Source organism: Phoca vitulina, unplaced genomic scaffold (genome assembly GCF_004348235.1).
Source record: "Phoca vitulina isolate PV1807 unplaced genomic scaffold, GSC_HSeal_1.0 scaffold27, whole genome shotgun sequence".
Classification (NCBI taxonomy): domain Eukaryota; kingdom Metazoa; phylum Chordata; class Mammalia; order Carnivora; family Phocidae; genus Phoca; species Phoca vitulina.
In genome coordinates, this window is record NW_022589730.1 from 23155461 (window position 1) to 23172680 (window position 17220).

General features: G+C 48.7%; 1 long non-coding RNA gene across 2 annotated transcripts in view; it reads right to left on the reverse strand.

Annotated features, from left to right (window-relative positions):
- Positions 1-7638, reverse strand: part of LOC116643801 — a 16767-nt gene extending 9129 nt beyond the window's left edge. For both annotated transcript variants that reach the window (XR_004301623.1, XR_004301624.1), the window contains exons 1-2: positions 6734-7638; positions 5389-5512 (exon numbers count right to left, since the gene is read on the reverse strand). This is a non-coding gene — a long non-coding RNA (uncharacterized LOC116643801). The remainder of the gene's footprint in view (positions 1-5388; positions 5513-6733) is intronic.
- Between the last annotated feature and the right edge of the window lie 9582 nt (positions 7639-17220).

Here is a 17220-nt window from a genome sequence, read left to right on the forward strand (position 1 = left end):
CCAATCAAAACAGGTCTGAGGGCCAGATTTCAGCCTCTGTCTGCCGGGGTGCGGAGGGGGGGGGGGGGGGGGGGGGGCCCCCGCCCCCCCCCCCCCCCCGCACCTGCGCCCGGCTGGGTGTGCACCTGCTCCGGGCTGGGTGTGCTCCCGCAGACAGCGCAGGGCCCCGAGAGGTCTGGGCCTGAGGTCAGCAAACCGGCAGACAGAGGCTGAAATCTGGCCCTCAGACCTGTTTTGATTGGCTCGCCACGTTTTACAGTTTTGTGAATCACTTGCCAACGTTTCAACATTAGGAAACGTCAATAAAAATATGGTTTCCACTTCTGCAGAATGAGCTCTGGCGACACGAGGCTTGTTTTCCTGCCTGACAGCCACCTGCCGGCGCTCCCAGCGGCTGCCCCTCGGAGGTGGGGATGTGGGGCCCTGGCTCCAAACCCCCATCCCTGCAGCCCTCACGCCGCCCGCCCTCTGCCCACGGGGGCCTCGCTCTAGTCAACTTGACCTGCCGTTCTTCCTGGAGCAGGGGTAAGAGGAAGGGGAAATGCTTTCCATACCTCGCTCCATCAAGGCAAAGAAAGCAAAGCTAAGCCAAGAGGGCTTCGTGTTCCAGCGAAAAAAACTTTTCTCCCCAGCTGCGCCCACACTTAGCTCCCTCCTCACCACGGACACCTGAGTTTGCCACCCGCGCTAATTTCTTTCTGCTGCACCCAGGACAAAAGGGAAGGTGAGCATTTTAGTCGTTTGCCGTGAGAAAACTGAGGCCCTGGGAGGTGGCCATCCACCAGATACAGGGAGCAGACTAGGAGTGGGGACCCCGAGGCCCAGGGTGTCTGAGGTCTGGGGCTTCTTTCCAGCCCTAACGCTCCAGGACCAAGTCACCAGCATTTGTTGGCCATTTGTTAGTTCTTCTGCCCCAGGGACAGATAATGTCAAAAGCCAAATTCGATGCACTCAGCCTCCCCCCGCCCCAACCCCCCAGTTGTTCCCAAGAGCCACATCCAGGCTCAGGAAGGAAAAGGACTCGAATTCAGCCAGACTGAGGGCAGTCACCACTGGTAAGATGTTCAGCTTGGCATTTCTGCTACTTTCCCGACCATCAGGCCATCCTCTGTTCCTGATGGCATCCCACCCTCAGGGCCCTGGAGCCCAGTCCTGTCTCCAGGATGTGGGGCCGGCCACACCCAGACACCTGCAGCTTTCAGAACAGGGGGAGCAGAGTCCCAGACAAGGCCTGCCGCGGGAGGTCAGCGCCCTGACCGGAACAGGGCAGCCCCCCAAGCCAGGGCCCCTCTCAGCTCCCTCACAGTTGTGGTGACAAGTGCCCAGCAGGTACATGCTCCCAGCAGCTGGTAGAAGCCTATTCACATCTAGTCCTCAAAACCGATGAATCAACGTAGGAACAGATACTTGTGCAGTTGCCTGGAGTAGGGAGCTGTGCTTGCTGGGTAAATGGCAAAGGATGTAAGTCCTTCATTTCACTAGAAAATGAGTGGAGAGAATGCTCTGGAGTGGAAGGAGGTGGCGCAAACTTCTTTGACCAACCAGGTGAGCTCTCAGTGCAAAACGCTTTGCTCCTTTGTTTTTCCCCTTTGTTTGTTTAGGGAAAAAGTACCATGCACCTATATGGCTGAGTGAAAAAAACAAAAAACAAAAAATGAGCAGAAACAATGCGTTTAGAATGCTACTTTTATGGTAGAATGAGGGGGATAAAAGAATCTCATTCAGGCTTGCTTGGATTTACATCAAGAAAATATGGAAGGATACACAAGAAGCTAACAAAAATAGTTGCTGGGGGACAAGGGAGAAGAATACATCTCAGAGTATACATTTTAAAATAAAATAAAATGTAAACTAAAAATACCACAAACAACTCATAAATAGTTTAAAAAGCAGAAGAGGAACTCCCACCCTTAATCCTACTCCTGTAAAAGCATATTCATGTGTGCTTATTCTCTTTCTGTTTTTATCCCTATGCTTTTATATTTTATACGTGCATACAGCCACAGGGCACAGAAAAGTGTCTCCTAATTATTTCAGTGAACATCAGAAGCGCTTCACAGGGTGCCAGGTAGGACTCATTTTGGTTGGATACATAAAATTCCATCAGCTTTCTTATTTCTAAGGACCCTCGGTCTTTATTTCTTCCTTTCTTTCTAAAGCTAACAGGGTTGATTTCGCTCATCACTCAGCCGAATCATGGCTGCGACCTGGTGGATGGAAGAACAAAACAGAGACTGTCTCCTCCGAGGACACAGCGGAAAAACCGAGCCAGGACCCACGCCTTTCCCCCAGGCCACTGGGATTGCTCATCGACCTAACACAGCAGGAGTTCCCACCAAGGGTTTTCATACCCCTTAGAGCTAAGAGTTCTTTCAGATCTGTTTACTTTTCATTTTAAAATGATTATAGACTCACAGGAAGTTGCAAAAATAGGACAGAGAGGGCCCACGTACCCTTCACCCAGCTCCCCCCCAGTGGTTACATCTTAGATAAGTACAGTACCGTATCAAGGCCCAGAAACTGACTTTGATACAATGTGTGTAGTGCTGGGCCATTTCGCCACAAATTCCCATAACCACCACCCCAGGCAAGATACAGAATTATTCCAGAACCAGAAAGGTTTCCCTCACGCGGCCCCTTCCGCCCACCCCCAGTCCTGTCCCTAATCCCTGGCAACCAGGAACCTCTTCTCCATCTCTCTAATTTTGTCATTTCAAGAATGTATAAATGAGGGGCACCTGGGTGGCTCAGTCGGTTAAGGGTCTGCCTTCGGCTCAGGTCATGGTCCCAGGGTCCTGGGATCGAGCCCGCATCGGGCTCCCTGCTCAGCCCCTTCTCCTTCTCCCTCTGCCCCTGCTTCTGTGCGCTCTCTCTCTCTCAAATAAATAAAATCTTTAAAAAAAAAAAAAGAATGTATAAATGAAATCATACAGTATGTGACCAATTTGAGGTTGGCTTTTGGGGGGCTACTCCAAAATAAACTGTTATGAATATTCATATACAGGTTTTTGTGTGGACATAAGCTTCCATTTCTCTGGGATAAATGTGTCATTGCTAGGTCACACGTCGGCTTACTTTTTTTTTTTTTTAAGATTTTATTTATTTCTTTGGGGGGTTTTATTTATTTATTTATTTTTATTATTATGTTATGTTAATCACCATACATTACATCATTAGTTTTTGATGTAGTGTTCCAAGATTTTATTTATTTATTTGAGAGAGAGAGCACGGCGGCGGGCGTGGGGGGGGGGGCAGTCAGAGGGAGAAGCAGACTCCCTGCTGAGCAGGGAGCCCAACGCGGGGACTCGATCCTGGAACTCCGGGATCATGACCTGAGCCGAAGGCAGTCGCTTAACCAACTGAGCCACCCAGGCACCCACGGCTTAGTGTTTTAAGAAACTGCCAGACCATTTTCAGAGTGTCTGTACCATTTGACTTTCCCGTGCACAATGTACGAGAGGCCCAGTTTCCCAGCATCCTCACCAGCATTTCGCACAAGTGGGCCAGCCAGGGCCTCTCCCAGACGGTAGCTGGTGATGTGGACAGGCACATTCTTTACCGTGAGGTGTATTATGTTTTGTTTTTTCTGTATTTCTGATGTTTTATTATCTGGGTCCTTGCTGACCCTGGCAAGACTGCCCCTCGCAGGGCTAGCTGGTTCCTAGAAACAGCAAACGGTTCTCCGGCCAGCAAGCCTTCCAGATGCAAACTAACCAATCCACAGCCCACGCCCCCAACCCCCTCCTTTGCTGGGCTCTCTCTCTGCCCTAATCACCCCAGGGCCCGCTGAAATGATTCAAAACAGCCAATCCTAAACTGCTTAGCCTGCTTACCTGGCTCATCCATTCCCACAAAAACCATAGTAAAGGCTCCTGCCCTGGTTTTCTTCCTGCCCCCTCGGCTTCCTCACCTGCACGGCCCTGCTGGAGGCCGTGAGCCATCTCTAGGGAAACGTGAGTAACAACTGATCTTTTCAATGGCAGTTGCCTCCCGATGGGTTGGCCTCACCTTATCTGAATAATAAACCCACATTCTAAAAGAGGAAGGCAAGGTAGGCTTTTGGTTGCTGGTGGCTGCCCTTACCCTCCATGAGGAGAGCCTAGCTGGGAACCAAGCCCATCCGAGGAAGCACAGAAGAGAGACAGCGTGTCATTTCTGGCCCCAGATCCACCTGTCCCCGAAAAGCACCCCAGACTTGCTAGTGACTGGAGCAGTCGCCTTTGTGCCATTTTGGCTTCAGCTCCGTGGGGTCGGATGGCCTGTGCCTGGCCCCCCCGACTGAGGCACAGACAGGCCATGGTGCTCTCCCCTCCCCAGGTGCTGCACTACGGTAAGACCCAGATTCCTGGGAGCGCAGTCCTGACTTGGCCGCAACCTGGCAGAGAACAGAGTTGGCGGGTGCTGGGCGCCAGGCCCAGGTGCTAGCAGGAGAGCAGCTGTTCCCTCACCTGTAGGAGAAATGATTAGGCTGCATGTCCCCGTGGGCCCTCCCTGCTCATAGTCACTAGTTCTCTAAGTTTTCACTTCAAAGGAAAAATAATACTGTTGACCCTTGACCAACATGAGTTTGAACTGCGAGGGTCCACTTGTACACAGGGTTTTGTTGTTTTTTTAAATAAATACAGTACTGAAAACGTATTTTTCTTGTATGATTTTCTTTTTTTTTTTTTTAAGATTTATTTATTTATTTGATAGAGACACAGCGAGAGAGGGAACACAAGCAGGGGGAGTGGGAGAGGGAGAAGCAGGCTTCCTGCTGAGAGGGGAGCCCGATGCGTGTCTCGATCCCAGGACCCTGGGATCATGACCTGAGCCGAAGGCAGACGCCCAACGACTGAGCCACCCAGGCGCCCCTCTTGTATGATTTTCTTAATAACATTTTCTTTTCTCTAGCTGCTTTCTTGTAAGAATACAGTATATAGTACATAGAACATACAAACTGTGTGTTCCTTGACAGTTTGTTTTCACTAAAGCTTCAGGTCAACAGCAGGCTATTAGTAGTTAAGTTTTCGTGGAATCCAGAGTCCTACTCAGATTTTCAGCAGTGCGGGGGTGCGGGGAGGTAGGTCAGCGCCCCTAACCAGCCTCCCCACACCCCTCATTGTTCAAGGATCACCCGTACTAGCCGGCGCTTACCGAGCATTCACCGCAAGCCAGCCGCTCTGCTGAGTGACTCAGCTACGCGAATTCATCGAATCCTTACACAGCCCTAAGGGGCGTGAAGAGCCCCATTCTACAGATGAGGAACCGAGGCTCAGAAGACCGGAGGCCAGGCCCGGCAGTGGAAGAGCTAGGATCAGACCCGAGCAGCGCGGCTTGGTTGCTGGTGACCGGCCGCTGAGCCCCGGCCTCCCTGTCTGAGGCTCCCTCCAAAGGAAACCCTCTTACCTCCGACCTGAACCTGCCGCATTCTCTTTCCTCCGGCTTTTCTCCCCCAGACCTACTCGTCGGCAGCTGATCCTCGACCTGCAGTGGGGTCACATCCTGGTAGACCCACTGGACGGGGAAAATCCTGTAAGATGGAAACGCATTTACTCCAGCGAACCTATGGAACACCGTAGTTTAGCCTCCTGTGAACGTGCTCAGAACCCGGCCGTGAGCCTGCAGTTGGGCAAAAGCCTATTTTGTAAGAAAGCGTTGGTTATCTCACGCCATGAAAGCGAAGAACAGAATGGCGCGCGCGTACAGATGGTTGTCAGCGTGTCGGTGGTTGACCCCCGTGACCCCTGGTGGACGGGGAGCGACGGCACTGTCCACCCCGCATCGCGGGAGAGGGTCGTGGGGCCAGGGAGCCTCCAAGCGTCCTTGCCTTGGAGCTGGCGGGGGAGGGGGGGTGGGCTCTTCTGTAACAATAACCTTGAAGGTTCCTGCACCCTGGCTGGGGGGAGTACGTCATTCTCCAGGAGCCATGTACCCAGCAGCTATTAGCCTACCCACATGGGCCGCGGGGGGCTCAGGGGCCTGGGGCAGCCGTGCAGGCAGTCTGAGCTCTCCCTGCAGAGGCCGCTCTGCCGGAGGGCTGACACCCCAGCCTGCCCTCTGCCGGCTCTTCCCCACCCCCCCAACCCCACCCCCCACCCCACCCCACCCCACCCCGGCCCGCGCTGGAAGGTGTCTGATGAGCTCAACCCTCCTGGGGCCTCAGAGGCCGTCCCTGTGGAACCAGGCCTCCCCGCCTGGAAGGAAGGGGCTGCAGGGCCGCCCTGGCCTGCGCGGGGCCGACTTGAGACCCAGGCCTGTGCCACGTCCTCTTCTCTCCGCGGATAGAACTGCTCACTCGGTTCGCAGTGCGGGACTGTGCTGGAGCCTCGGACCGCCGCGGCCCGGCCCCTTCAGCTCCATCTCTGCCCGACCTCGCCTCCAGCACACGGTGCACACACCCCCAGGGCCCGCCTGTCGGGGGCCACCAGTCGGGACAGTCACTCAAGGACTATCCCTTCCAGCTTCGTGTCTAGTGGTCAAGCTGCCTCTTGCCCACACCGGGAGGCTTTCCATCCACGGGGTGAGAAATCCCGGCCAGGGCTGCCCTCCCAGGATCTGCCAAGGCGGCGGCACGGCGCGCCCTCTCCACCAGGAGGCGGTCGGAGAGAAAACTTCGCGGGCTGCTCCTGGGAAGCTTCCCCCAGGCTCGAGGGCAATTTTTTCTAATGCTCTCGTCCCACCGCCGTGTATACAAAAAAAACCCCAAACAACAGTTTCCTGGTCTCACCCTTCCACTTTGCCACTTACTCACCGTGAAATTGCCTTCGATTTCAGTAAAATAATTTCTGGCTAACACGGCGGGGGTGGGGGTCTTCCCTCCGGATCCACAGGTCAGCGAACGCCCTGCACATGGGGTCTTTAGAGCACTTTCCTTCAAAACTGTTGGATTTTCAGGAAACGGAGTCGCAGAGAGGCTTAAGATCTCTGTGCCTCACTCCCCCTCGTCTGTACAGCAGTGATGTGATTCCCTGATAAAGTCTTTATGAGGATTAAGTGATTCCAGGTAATGTGCTCACAACAGTGCGTGGCATGCAGTAAGTGCTTACTAAATGCCAGTCGTTGTTGTTTTCCTGACGCCTGGGCCTGGCTGTGCAATTTCCTCGCTGGCCCGCTCCGCATGCTCAGGGCGGCTCCCGCAGCCTTTCAGCCACGGGGGCTCCTTGGAGAGCTGACGCCGGGTGGGGAGTAACGACTTCCCTTCTGATGCTCTGAAACCCAAGCCACTAGCTTGGAGGGGAAGCTTCCGACCCCTCGGGAGCCCCGCTGGGCCCCAGGAAGAGAAGGGGCTCAGGAAGCCTGCACGTCTCCAAGCTGGACGGTCCCAGCGAGGGGGCCTCTGTCCTGAGCAGAGCTCAATGCGCCAACTTCCAGATCCTCGGCAAGTAAGGACCTGGCTTAGTTCCTCTGCAGGACCGAGGCTCTTGTGGACTAAAACAGGCTATCTCCCAGGAGTCCTTGCAGCATCGGATTAAACATCCTCAATATGCAGAAATCTAGGTGTCAGGAACGTCAGAGTCAGTCTGGCTCCCAGGCCTCAGGGGGCAGCCCGTGTGTCCGCAGGCGGCGGCCCAGCTCACTCTGCGCAGGCCTCCGCCATCGGGCTTTGGTGCCACGGCGAGCGCCTCAAGGCTCGGACCGGAGTGTAATCTTTGCAGGACCAAGTCTAACTCGGGAGGTGCTGGGGAAGGAGGGAAGGAGGAGCCTCTGAGGACAGACGCTCCCGCCGCCTTCGCGGGGCAATGGCGACACCTGCTGGTCGTCGCAGGAAGCGGAAAGCTCGGAGAGGCGCCTTCCGCCTCCTCTACCTGCTCCCTGGTGGGCCCCGCGCTCCTTCGCTCGGCTCCCGGCCGCTGCCCGCCCTGGGACCGCGCTCCTCCGGCCCCTGCCAGTTCGCCCCCGGCCGCTCGCCCCGGTTCCTCCGCCCCTCCTGGGGACAAGCTGGCTCGGGGCCAGGGTCCCACCGGCCACACCTCTGACTCCAGTCTCCCCGACCCCCCAGGATACCTGTCCCCTGACTGTTGGTCTCCCCCGTGAACACCGCTCCTGCCGACCCCCTTGCCTAGCAGATCTGGGGAATTCAGAGCCGGTGCTGAAGAAGAGCCCCCCCCCCCCCAACCAGGGGACCGAGGAGGTCCTCTGCTTGAAATCCGGCCGCTGGTGCCCAGAGCTCGGAGGATCAGCCCTCCCAGCGGCCAGATCAGGGGCTCCCAGGACATGCCCCAGATGGCAGGGCCTGCAGGGGTAAGGGGAGGAGGGCACTCGTGCCCAAATGAGCTTAAAGCGGACCCCCTCCAGTGGGCACATTGATAGGATGGTGAGGCCTGTACATTAAATAAGTAAAGGACATCCCCCAAACATGCTGGTTTTCCATTAAGAGTCTTCTGGTGGTGGTGGCAGGGGCTGAACTGTGTTGACCCGTTCCTATGCACGGGCACATTGTTACCTAGTTTTACATACATTGTTCTCATTTTATCCCCACATCAAACCTAAGATGTTAACTATGTCTGTTAATGTTGTCCAGGTAAAGAAACAAACTTAAAGAAGTTCCAGAAGTTGCTGAAGGTGTAATAATGAGTAACCTCAGGCCTGCCAGGTGCCAAGGCCCTGGACTAGGACAGAGGCTCCAGGTGTCTGCCAGCTACTGATTTACGGAACCCGTGCAGAGATTCCTGCAGACGTGTTTTCACTCTCGAGAGATTTTTCGCATTACTTCCCCTCCTTCCTGAGCACCCCTTTCTGTGGGACCTCAGTGTAGCACGGAATGGCACCTCCAGGACCCCAGGAAGTGATCAGCAAAGTCCTGCGGCTTGAACCTTGTCCTGGATGATTTCACGGAGTCACTACTATCCTGCTCCATGTGCCCCACATGTCTTTCCAGATTGAGGCTCCGGTTCTCAGTGGGCTCCCCCTGGGACTCTGTGACACCTGCTGCCAGCATCTCACCCCGCAGAGAGCTGGCCTGAAGCCCCCACCCCCACCCCACCCCCGCCGCACAGAGTCCGGCTCAGTGGGCCCACATGACATGTTTGAAGAATGAACAATGAATGTTGTATTAATTTCCTCCAGCTACCATACATAACAAAGCACCACAAGCAAGGTGGCTTAAAGCAGCAGAAACTTATTTTCTCATGGTTCTGGAAGCCAGAAGTAAGCAGCAGGAACTCACTCTTTCACAGAAGTGCAAAATCCAGGCGTGGGCACAGCCAGGCTCCCTCTGAAACCTGTAGGGGCGAACTCTTCCTTGCCTCTTCCAGCCTCTGGTGGTGGCCGGTAATGGCTTTCCTTGGCTTACAGACGAGTCTCGGGGCTCTGCCTCCGACCTCCTGTGGCCCTCTCCCCGCGTGTCAGCCTGTCTCTCTGCTTCTATCCATAAGGACACTGGTCCTGTCGGGTTAGAGCCCACCCCAGTGACCTCATCTTAACTCGATTACATCTGCAAAGACCCTATTTCCAAGCAAGGTCACAATCACAGGTACCAGGAGTTAGGACTTCAACGTATCTTTTTGGGGGGACACAATTCAACCCATAACAAGTGGCACTTTGCCTATGGTCTGATTCAGTTACAACTACAGCTCTCGGGGCATGGTTTGTCCCAGCCAGCAGAAGGCCGGAGCACTTAGGGGGTGCAGGCTTCCCCACTGCAAAGATGGACTTGTTTCGGCTGTGTGTCCTGTCCCCTCTTACTGGTTCATCAGGGATACTTCTGTGGTCTTGGTGATGCCTGTTTCTCTCTCTCTCTCTCTTTCATGTTAGGTGTTAATGTGGAATATTAACTTGGAATAAAACCTCTCCCTCCCGGGCAAGTGGCAAAAATTATTCTAGTGTCACAATGAGTCCAGCTGACCGGGCATCCTCACCAAAGTCTGAACTCCTCTGCCTTGTCTAGTCCAGACCTGACTCTGCATTTCCGCCGCTGCTCATCTGCACACACACTCTCTGGGGGGCCCCCCTGCACACTGCTGCTCGTCCTTCCAGAAAACGCCCACAGGCTTCCACATCCATGCCTTTGCCTTGTCATTCCTGGAATCACCCTTCCTGTGTCCATCTCTTCCTGCTGAAATTCTTCCCAATCTTCAAAGTCAAGTTCAAAGTACACCTCCTCCAGGAAGCTTTCCCTGATCCTCCAGCTTCCTTCGAAGAAGACTAGTGACCCTGGTCCACCTTCACTTGAGGCACTGACTACACGCTGCTTTGGCCTGAAGCAAGTTATGTCTTTGCCCCGCTCTCTCTACTCCTACCCAGCAGGAGAGAAGTAATGGAGAGGAGTTTAGAGGCCGTTTCCTAGAAGAAATAACTGAGGTTGCTGGAGATGCTCACTTGGAAAAGAGAAGACATCCGGGAAGTCGTGTGCCCCCAGCTTCCTTTAACTGCTAACCCTATCAGACTATGAGCTCCTTGTAGAAACTATACCTGGGCTTCTTTGGAGGTCCTCCACACACACACAAACACACCACCCATACCTAGCACAGAACAGTGCTCAAAAATAACCTCCTACCCAAAGGAAAATATCTCTCTTTTGCACCCCTTTCAGGTGATGTGATAAGCAGAATTGTAAGGTGGATCCCAAGATTTCCTGCACTCCAGGTGTATCTCCCCTGAATAATCCCCAGGACTGTGAGATGCTGGTTTCACACCTGTGATTGGGTGACATTACATGGCACAGTTGACCTTAAAATGGGGCGATTATCTGGGTGGGCCTGTCCGAAGTACATGGGCATTTTAAAAGCAGTTTTCTTCAGCTGGTCACAGAAGGGGAAATCCAAGAGCTCAAAATGTGAGGGGTTTGACTCGAGGGAGGCCCTCCATGGCTGACATGGTCGCAAGGCAGACCTAGGAGCAGTCCCCACCCAACAGCTAGCAAGACCACGGGGACCTTGGTCTTCCAACCCTAGGGAAATGAATTCTGCCAACAACCCGAGGAAGCTTCGATGCAGATGTTCCCCTAGTCGGAGCCTCCAGCTGAGGAGGACCCTCTGATTTCAGCCTCATGAGAAGCCATCTAAAATGTGTCGGACTCCCGAACCATGGAAACTGGGAGCGAACAAGTGGGAGTTGTTTTAATCTGCTCTGTGTGGTAATTTGTTACACGGCAGTAGAAAACTAATCCAGGTGGTCAACTCTCTAACGACTGGACACACCTTCTCCTGCAAATGGAAAAAGAAAAGCAATGAGGGGAAATTTACCCTAGGAGGCATTAAAGCATATTTTAAAGCCAGAAGAACTTTCTTGGTATTGGCTCAAGGATACAGATAGATCAATCAGTCAGATCAATGGAATGCAGTCATGGGCCCAGAACGAAACATACGTAAATGAAAGTTTTGTTCACGATAAAGGAGGCATACCAAGAAATATATCAGTGACCAAATGGTTTATTTAATAAACAGTGTTGAATCAATTAGGTATCCCTTTGGAAAAAATGGAAGTTTGGTCTCTAAATCTCACATTATATATAAATCACAATGGAATTAAATGACTAAAATAAATAACCATACAACCTGTAAAATACCACAATGTTACAAGACAGAAGAAGAATATTTGTATAATCTTTGAGTGGGGAAGGCTTTCCTAAGCCAAACTTAAAACACAGAAGCTTGTAAAGGAAATTTCTGAGAGATATGACTCCATCAATTCAAAATTTCTATTAAACACTGCAACCAATAACAAAACTAAAAGGAAGGATCAGCCTGGAAGAAATCATTTACATATATAACAGGCAAAGGATAAATATCCAGGTCCAGAATATATAAAAGCATGTACTGATAAATTTTTAAATTACAAACAACTAGATTAGGAACAGGCCATTCACCAAAGAAGTAAGTGGACCATAAACACACAAGAGCTTCTTTTCTTACTAGTAATCAGGCAAATGCAAAGTAAAATCACAGCAAGGCATCATTCCTAATCCAATGATATTAGCACAATTTCTAAGCTGATAATGTCCATTACGGGCAAGGCTGAGGGATACAGACACTCTAAGACTCATTGTTGAGACCTGCAACTGATAAGGCCTTCTGGGGGACCATTCAGAATTTTAAGTGGGCAGACTCTTCAATCCAACAATGTGACTTCCAAATCTCCACCCTAGAGAAATATTGAGGATGCATAGTAATTATTGTAGCATTTTCATAATATTTAGAAACAAGACAGATATCCCTAATAGAACAGTGGTTAGATAAATTGTGGTATATCCACACTGCGGAACACTGCAGCTTTTCCCCATAAAATCTTAGGCAGGTCGACGTGAATAAACACGAGGAGATCTCCTGCACATATCATTAGCTGAGAAAAGGAAGTTACAGGAAAATACTGACATATTTTATCGATCGATTGAGACACACACATCTGAACCCATTTCAACACCTCTGAAAATCAGAAGTCACCTCACAGCGAACGGCTTCAGCGCTATAGGCTCAGGGCCAGTCGGGGTACAACTGTGTCACCTGAGCATATGTGAGCCCTGAAAATGTCAGTTAACGAAACCAGTTAGGACCATCTGATGAAGGAACAAGAGTCCTATCACCTAACAACTTTCTGTGAACTCCTGGGAAATCAAGAAAGTGCTAGCATCGACAACTTGGAAGAAACTCCCTGAGACAGTAGCAAGGTCATCTTTTAAGAAACGCTGCACCAGGAGGGGAAGAATGAAGGGGGGGAATCGGAGGGGAGACGAGCCATGAGAGAGGACGGACTCTGAGAAACAAACTGAGGGTTCTAGAGGGGAGGGGGTGGGGGGATGCGTTAGCCTGGCGATGGGTATTAAAGAGGGCACGTTCTGCATGGAGCACTGGGTGTTATGCACAAACAATGAATCATGGAACACTACATCAAAAACTAATGATGTAATGTATGGGGATTAACGTAACAATAAAAAATATTTTAAAAAAAACACGAAAGAAATGCTGCACCACAGGGTTCTTGATGGCAGGCGGAAGGATCCAGTGTGTGCAATCAGTCACCGCAATTCGAGGCCAGGAGATTCGGGACTCAGATTCTGAACATGCAGAAATTTTAGCAAACACCTGAGCCACCTTAGGTTTCCATTTAATGTATGGACTTGAGAAATAATACAAAAAAAGAACCACTTGGTGTAAATAAGTCTAAACTCTTCCAATAAATGTCAAATAAAAATTATAAGTGAAAAGAAAGCATATGTCGTGGTTTACCTGGCAGTGTAGTCTCTTCTTGGTAGTATGTGTGTACGTTATTATGATGGCATCTTGTAGCTAATAAAATGCTGTAATATAACTCTACTGGTGTGAGCAGAAAATAAACTATGTGTATAAATATACAAGGAGAAAACATTAGAAAGATAGAAGGCTATAAAAGATTGGTGAAGGGAGAGTGCCTGGGTGGCTCAGTCGTTAAGCGTCTGCCTTCCGCTCAGGTCATGATCCCAGGGTCCTGGGATCGAGCCCCTCATCGGGCTCCCTGCTCAGCAGGAAGCCTGCTTCTCCCTCTCTCTCTCCCCCTGCTTGTGTTCCCTCTCTCGCTGTGTCTCTCTCTGTCAAATAAATAAGTAAAATCTTAAACACACACAGACACACCACCATTAAAAAAAAAAAAAAACATTGGTGAAGGGTTAGTTAACTGCTTTAGGGGGAGAAATGAAGTAGGAGGTGAACAGTAAAGAAATTTGTTATTGTGCTCTGTGTGTATTGGGATCTTTTTTTACAATAAGACTGCACTAGCCCTAGGAGATTTAAAATATATTATTACATATTCAGAGATTCTAAATATGTCGTATATTAATATACTAATATGACTATATATTAAATCACATGTATTAAATTACAAATCTATAGGAATTTAAATAGTATGGTAATAATACAGGAATAGGCAAACCAATGAAACTGAATAGAAAATCCAGAAATAGTTCCAAGTAGGTGGGAATGTAGAAGTGTGACCCCATTTATTGGCTGTGGAGCCAAGTACCTGCTACAGGAAGACTTCAGGCTATGACAAAAACCATGAGGTGCTAGTCATGGCAAGAAGTCTAGTTCTTGCCTCCTTTTGGCCTCTGGCCTCCTGTTAAGCCCCCGGGGCTCCTGGGTTCCTAGCACACAGCACAAGATGTGGCATCTCTGGCTGGGTCCTGTGGTCTGGAGGGAGGCAGCCCTGCTTGGGGGAAAAGCTGTTTTTGGAGGGGATGTTCTGAGTTTAGCAATGAAGACGGAGTTTCCTGCTCCAGCCACGAACACAGGAGTTGAAATGGAAGCCTTGCCCAGCCCTCGATTTTTTGGTTATTTGTTTTTGGCGAGGTTGATCCCTGCTCAGTAGACCTCAACTCCAGGTGTTACTTCTCTTTGTGACATGTTCTTTCAGTTCACACACATTCATCTTTACCCAGGGAACAATGTAATAAAATCTTTAAAGTGCTAAAAGAAGAAAACTGTCAGCCTAGAATTCTTTTTTTTTTTTTAAGATTTTTTAATTTATTTATTTGACAGAGAGATTGATAGCGAGAGCAGGAACACAAGCAGGGGGAATGGGAGAGGGAGAAGCTGGCTTCCTGCCTAGCAGGGAGCCCGATGCGGAACTCGATCCCAGGACCCTGAGATCATGACCTGAGCCGAAGGCAGACGCTTAACGACTGAGCCACCCAGGCACCCCTAGAATTCTTTATCCAGTGGAATTTTCAAAAACAAAGCCAAAACTTTCTCAAACAAAACTGAGAAAATGTATTGCCAGCAGACCTGCCCTGTAAGAGATGTTAAGGAAATTCCTGAGGCATAAAGAAAATATGCCAACTGGCAACTCAAATCTACACAGAAGAATGAAAGTCACCAGAAATAGTAAGTATAGATTAAAATAAAGGATTTTCTTTTTGCTTTTTAAATTTCTTAAAAGATAACTGATGGTTTCATTATAAATGTTACAGTAATGACTTTTTTTCAAGTTTTTTGTTATAGTAAGGACTTAAAAAAATTAATTTTATTTATTTATTTATTTATTTATTTATTTATAGCATGAGCAGGGGGAGGGGCAGAGGGAGAGGGATAGAGAGGATCTCAAACAGACTCCGCACTGAGCCCGACATGGGGCTCGACCCTGAGATCACGACCTGAGCCACCCAGGCGCCCCCGATGGTTTTTTTTGTTGTCGCCGTTTTTTAATTTTACTGTGATAAGAACACAACATTGAGATCTACCTTCTGAATAAATGTTTTATGTGCACAAATGTCTTAAGCATCAGATGAGGGGCAGTTAAAAGAGGATCTAAGAAGTAGAGAGGGAGATTGAGCAGTGGGTTCTAAGGACTACGTGCTGCTCGTGGGAACTTCGCAGGTTCCAGAAAACGACCCGCCACTCAAGACCACTCTTGCCTTTGCTCAGGAGTAACCGCAAGCAACAGCTGCTGGGGGCACACTCACTGCAGAGCTATTTGGGGCCCAAAGCCCCAACCCTGGAGTTGGACACTCAGTAATGATTTTTTTTAAGTTAAACTTTTTATTTTGAAACAATTATATAGGGTCACATGCAGCCGTAAGAAAGATACAGTGAAATCCCCCACACTAACACCTTGCTAAGCTGTAGTCCAGTACCACACCAGGACATCCACATTAACAGTCAGGATACACATTTCCATCACTACAAAGATCCCTCTGTTACCCTCTTACCTTCACACCCACTGACCTCCCAGCCCATCCATTCCGCAGCCCCTGGCAACCACTGTATGCTTTATATGTTGCTGAATTCTATTTGCTAAAATTTTGTAAAGGACCTCTTTGCATGTATATTCATGGCGGATATTTTTTGCATTGTCTTGTTTTTTTGATCAGGAGAATACTAGCTTCATAAAGTGAATTAGGAAGTGTGCACTTCTGTTTTCTGGAAAAGACTGTGTAGTTGGTATAATCATTATAATTATATATTATTATAATTCTTTGTTTGGTAGAATCTCCAGTGAAACCATTTGGGACTGGAAATTTCATTTTTTAAAAATTTTTTACGTTTATTAATTTTGTTTTTTTAGTAATCTCTGCACCCAGCATTGGGCTTGAACTCACAACTCTGAGATCAAGAGTTACATGCTCTTCCAACTGAGCCAGCCAGGTGCCCGTCTTTTTGGGAATTTTATAATTATGAATTCAATTTCCTTAACAGCTATAGAGCTATTCAAATGATTTATTTCATAATGGGTGAGTTGTGAAAGTTTCAACAAACTGTTGAAAATTAGATGTCAAAATCAAGTTGACAAATTTGTGCCTAAAATTGTTTTATCATTCCATTATTACCCTTTTAACATTTCCAGAGTCTGGAAGTGATATCCCATACCCCATACTGGTGATTTATATCTTTTCTCTGGTCAGTCTTGCTAGAGGTTTGTTGATTTTACTAATCTTTCCAAAGAACCAGCTCTTTGTTTCATTGATATTCTCTATTGTTTTTGTTTCAACTATATGGATTTCTGCTCTTTATTTCCTTCCTTCTGCTTACTTGTTTATTTGGGGTTTTTCTAGGTGTCTGAAGTTGAAGCTGGGATTTGAGATTTTTCCTCTTCTCTAGTATTTGCATTTAGTGTCATAAATTTCCCTTTCAGTATTGAATTAGCTGTATCTCGCAAATATCAGTATATTTTCACTTTTCATTTAGTTCAGTGTTTTATGGGTTTGTGTTTTTTTTTTAATTTCCCTTGATGCTTTTCCTTTGACCCATGGATTGTTTTTAGAAGTATGTTGTTTCTTGTTTCTATGTGTTTGGAGATTCTTCTGTTCTCTATTAATCATTTCTAGTTTGATTCCATTGTGGTCAGAGAATATCTGTTACAACTTCAATTTTTAAAAATTTGTTGAGTTTTGGGTCTATCCAGGATATAATTTATCTTGGAATATAGTGTGTTTGTACTTGAGAAGCATATGCACTTTGGTGGTGCTGGGTGGCTTCTAGATCTTTGATGAATTTACATCTAGTTGTTCTATCAATCGTTTAAGATGTTGAAGTTCCCAACTACAGCTGTGGATGTTCATTTCTCCAGTTCTATCACTTTTTGCTTCACACGTTTTGCAGCTCTCTGGTTTACTGTACACACAATAAGGATTACTGTATCTTCTTGATGGGTTGGCCTTTTATCATTAAATAATGTCCCTTTGTCTCTATTTTTTGTTATTGTTTTTGCTCTGAAATCTGACATTAACATAGCCACTACTGCTTTTAATTTTTACCTGATATATACTTTTTCTTTCAGCTTGCCTATATTACTATATTATTGAGGTGTGTTCCCTGTGGACAGTTACAGTTA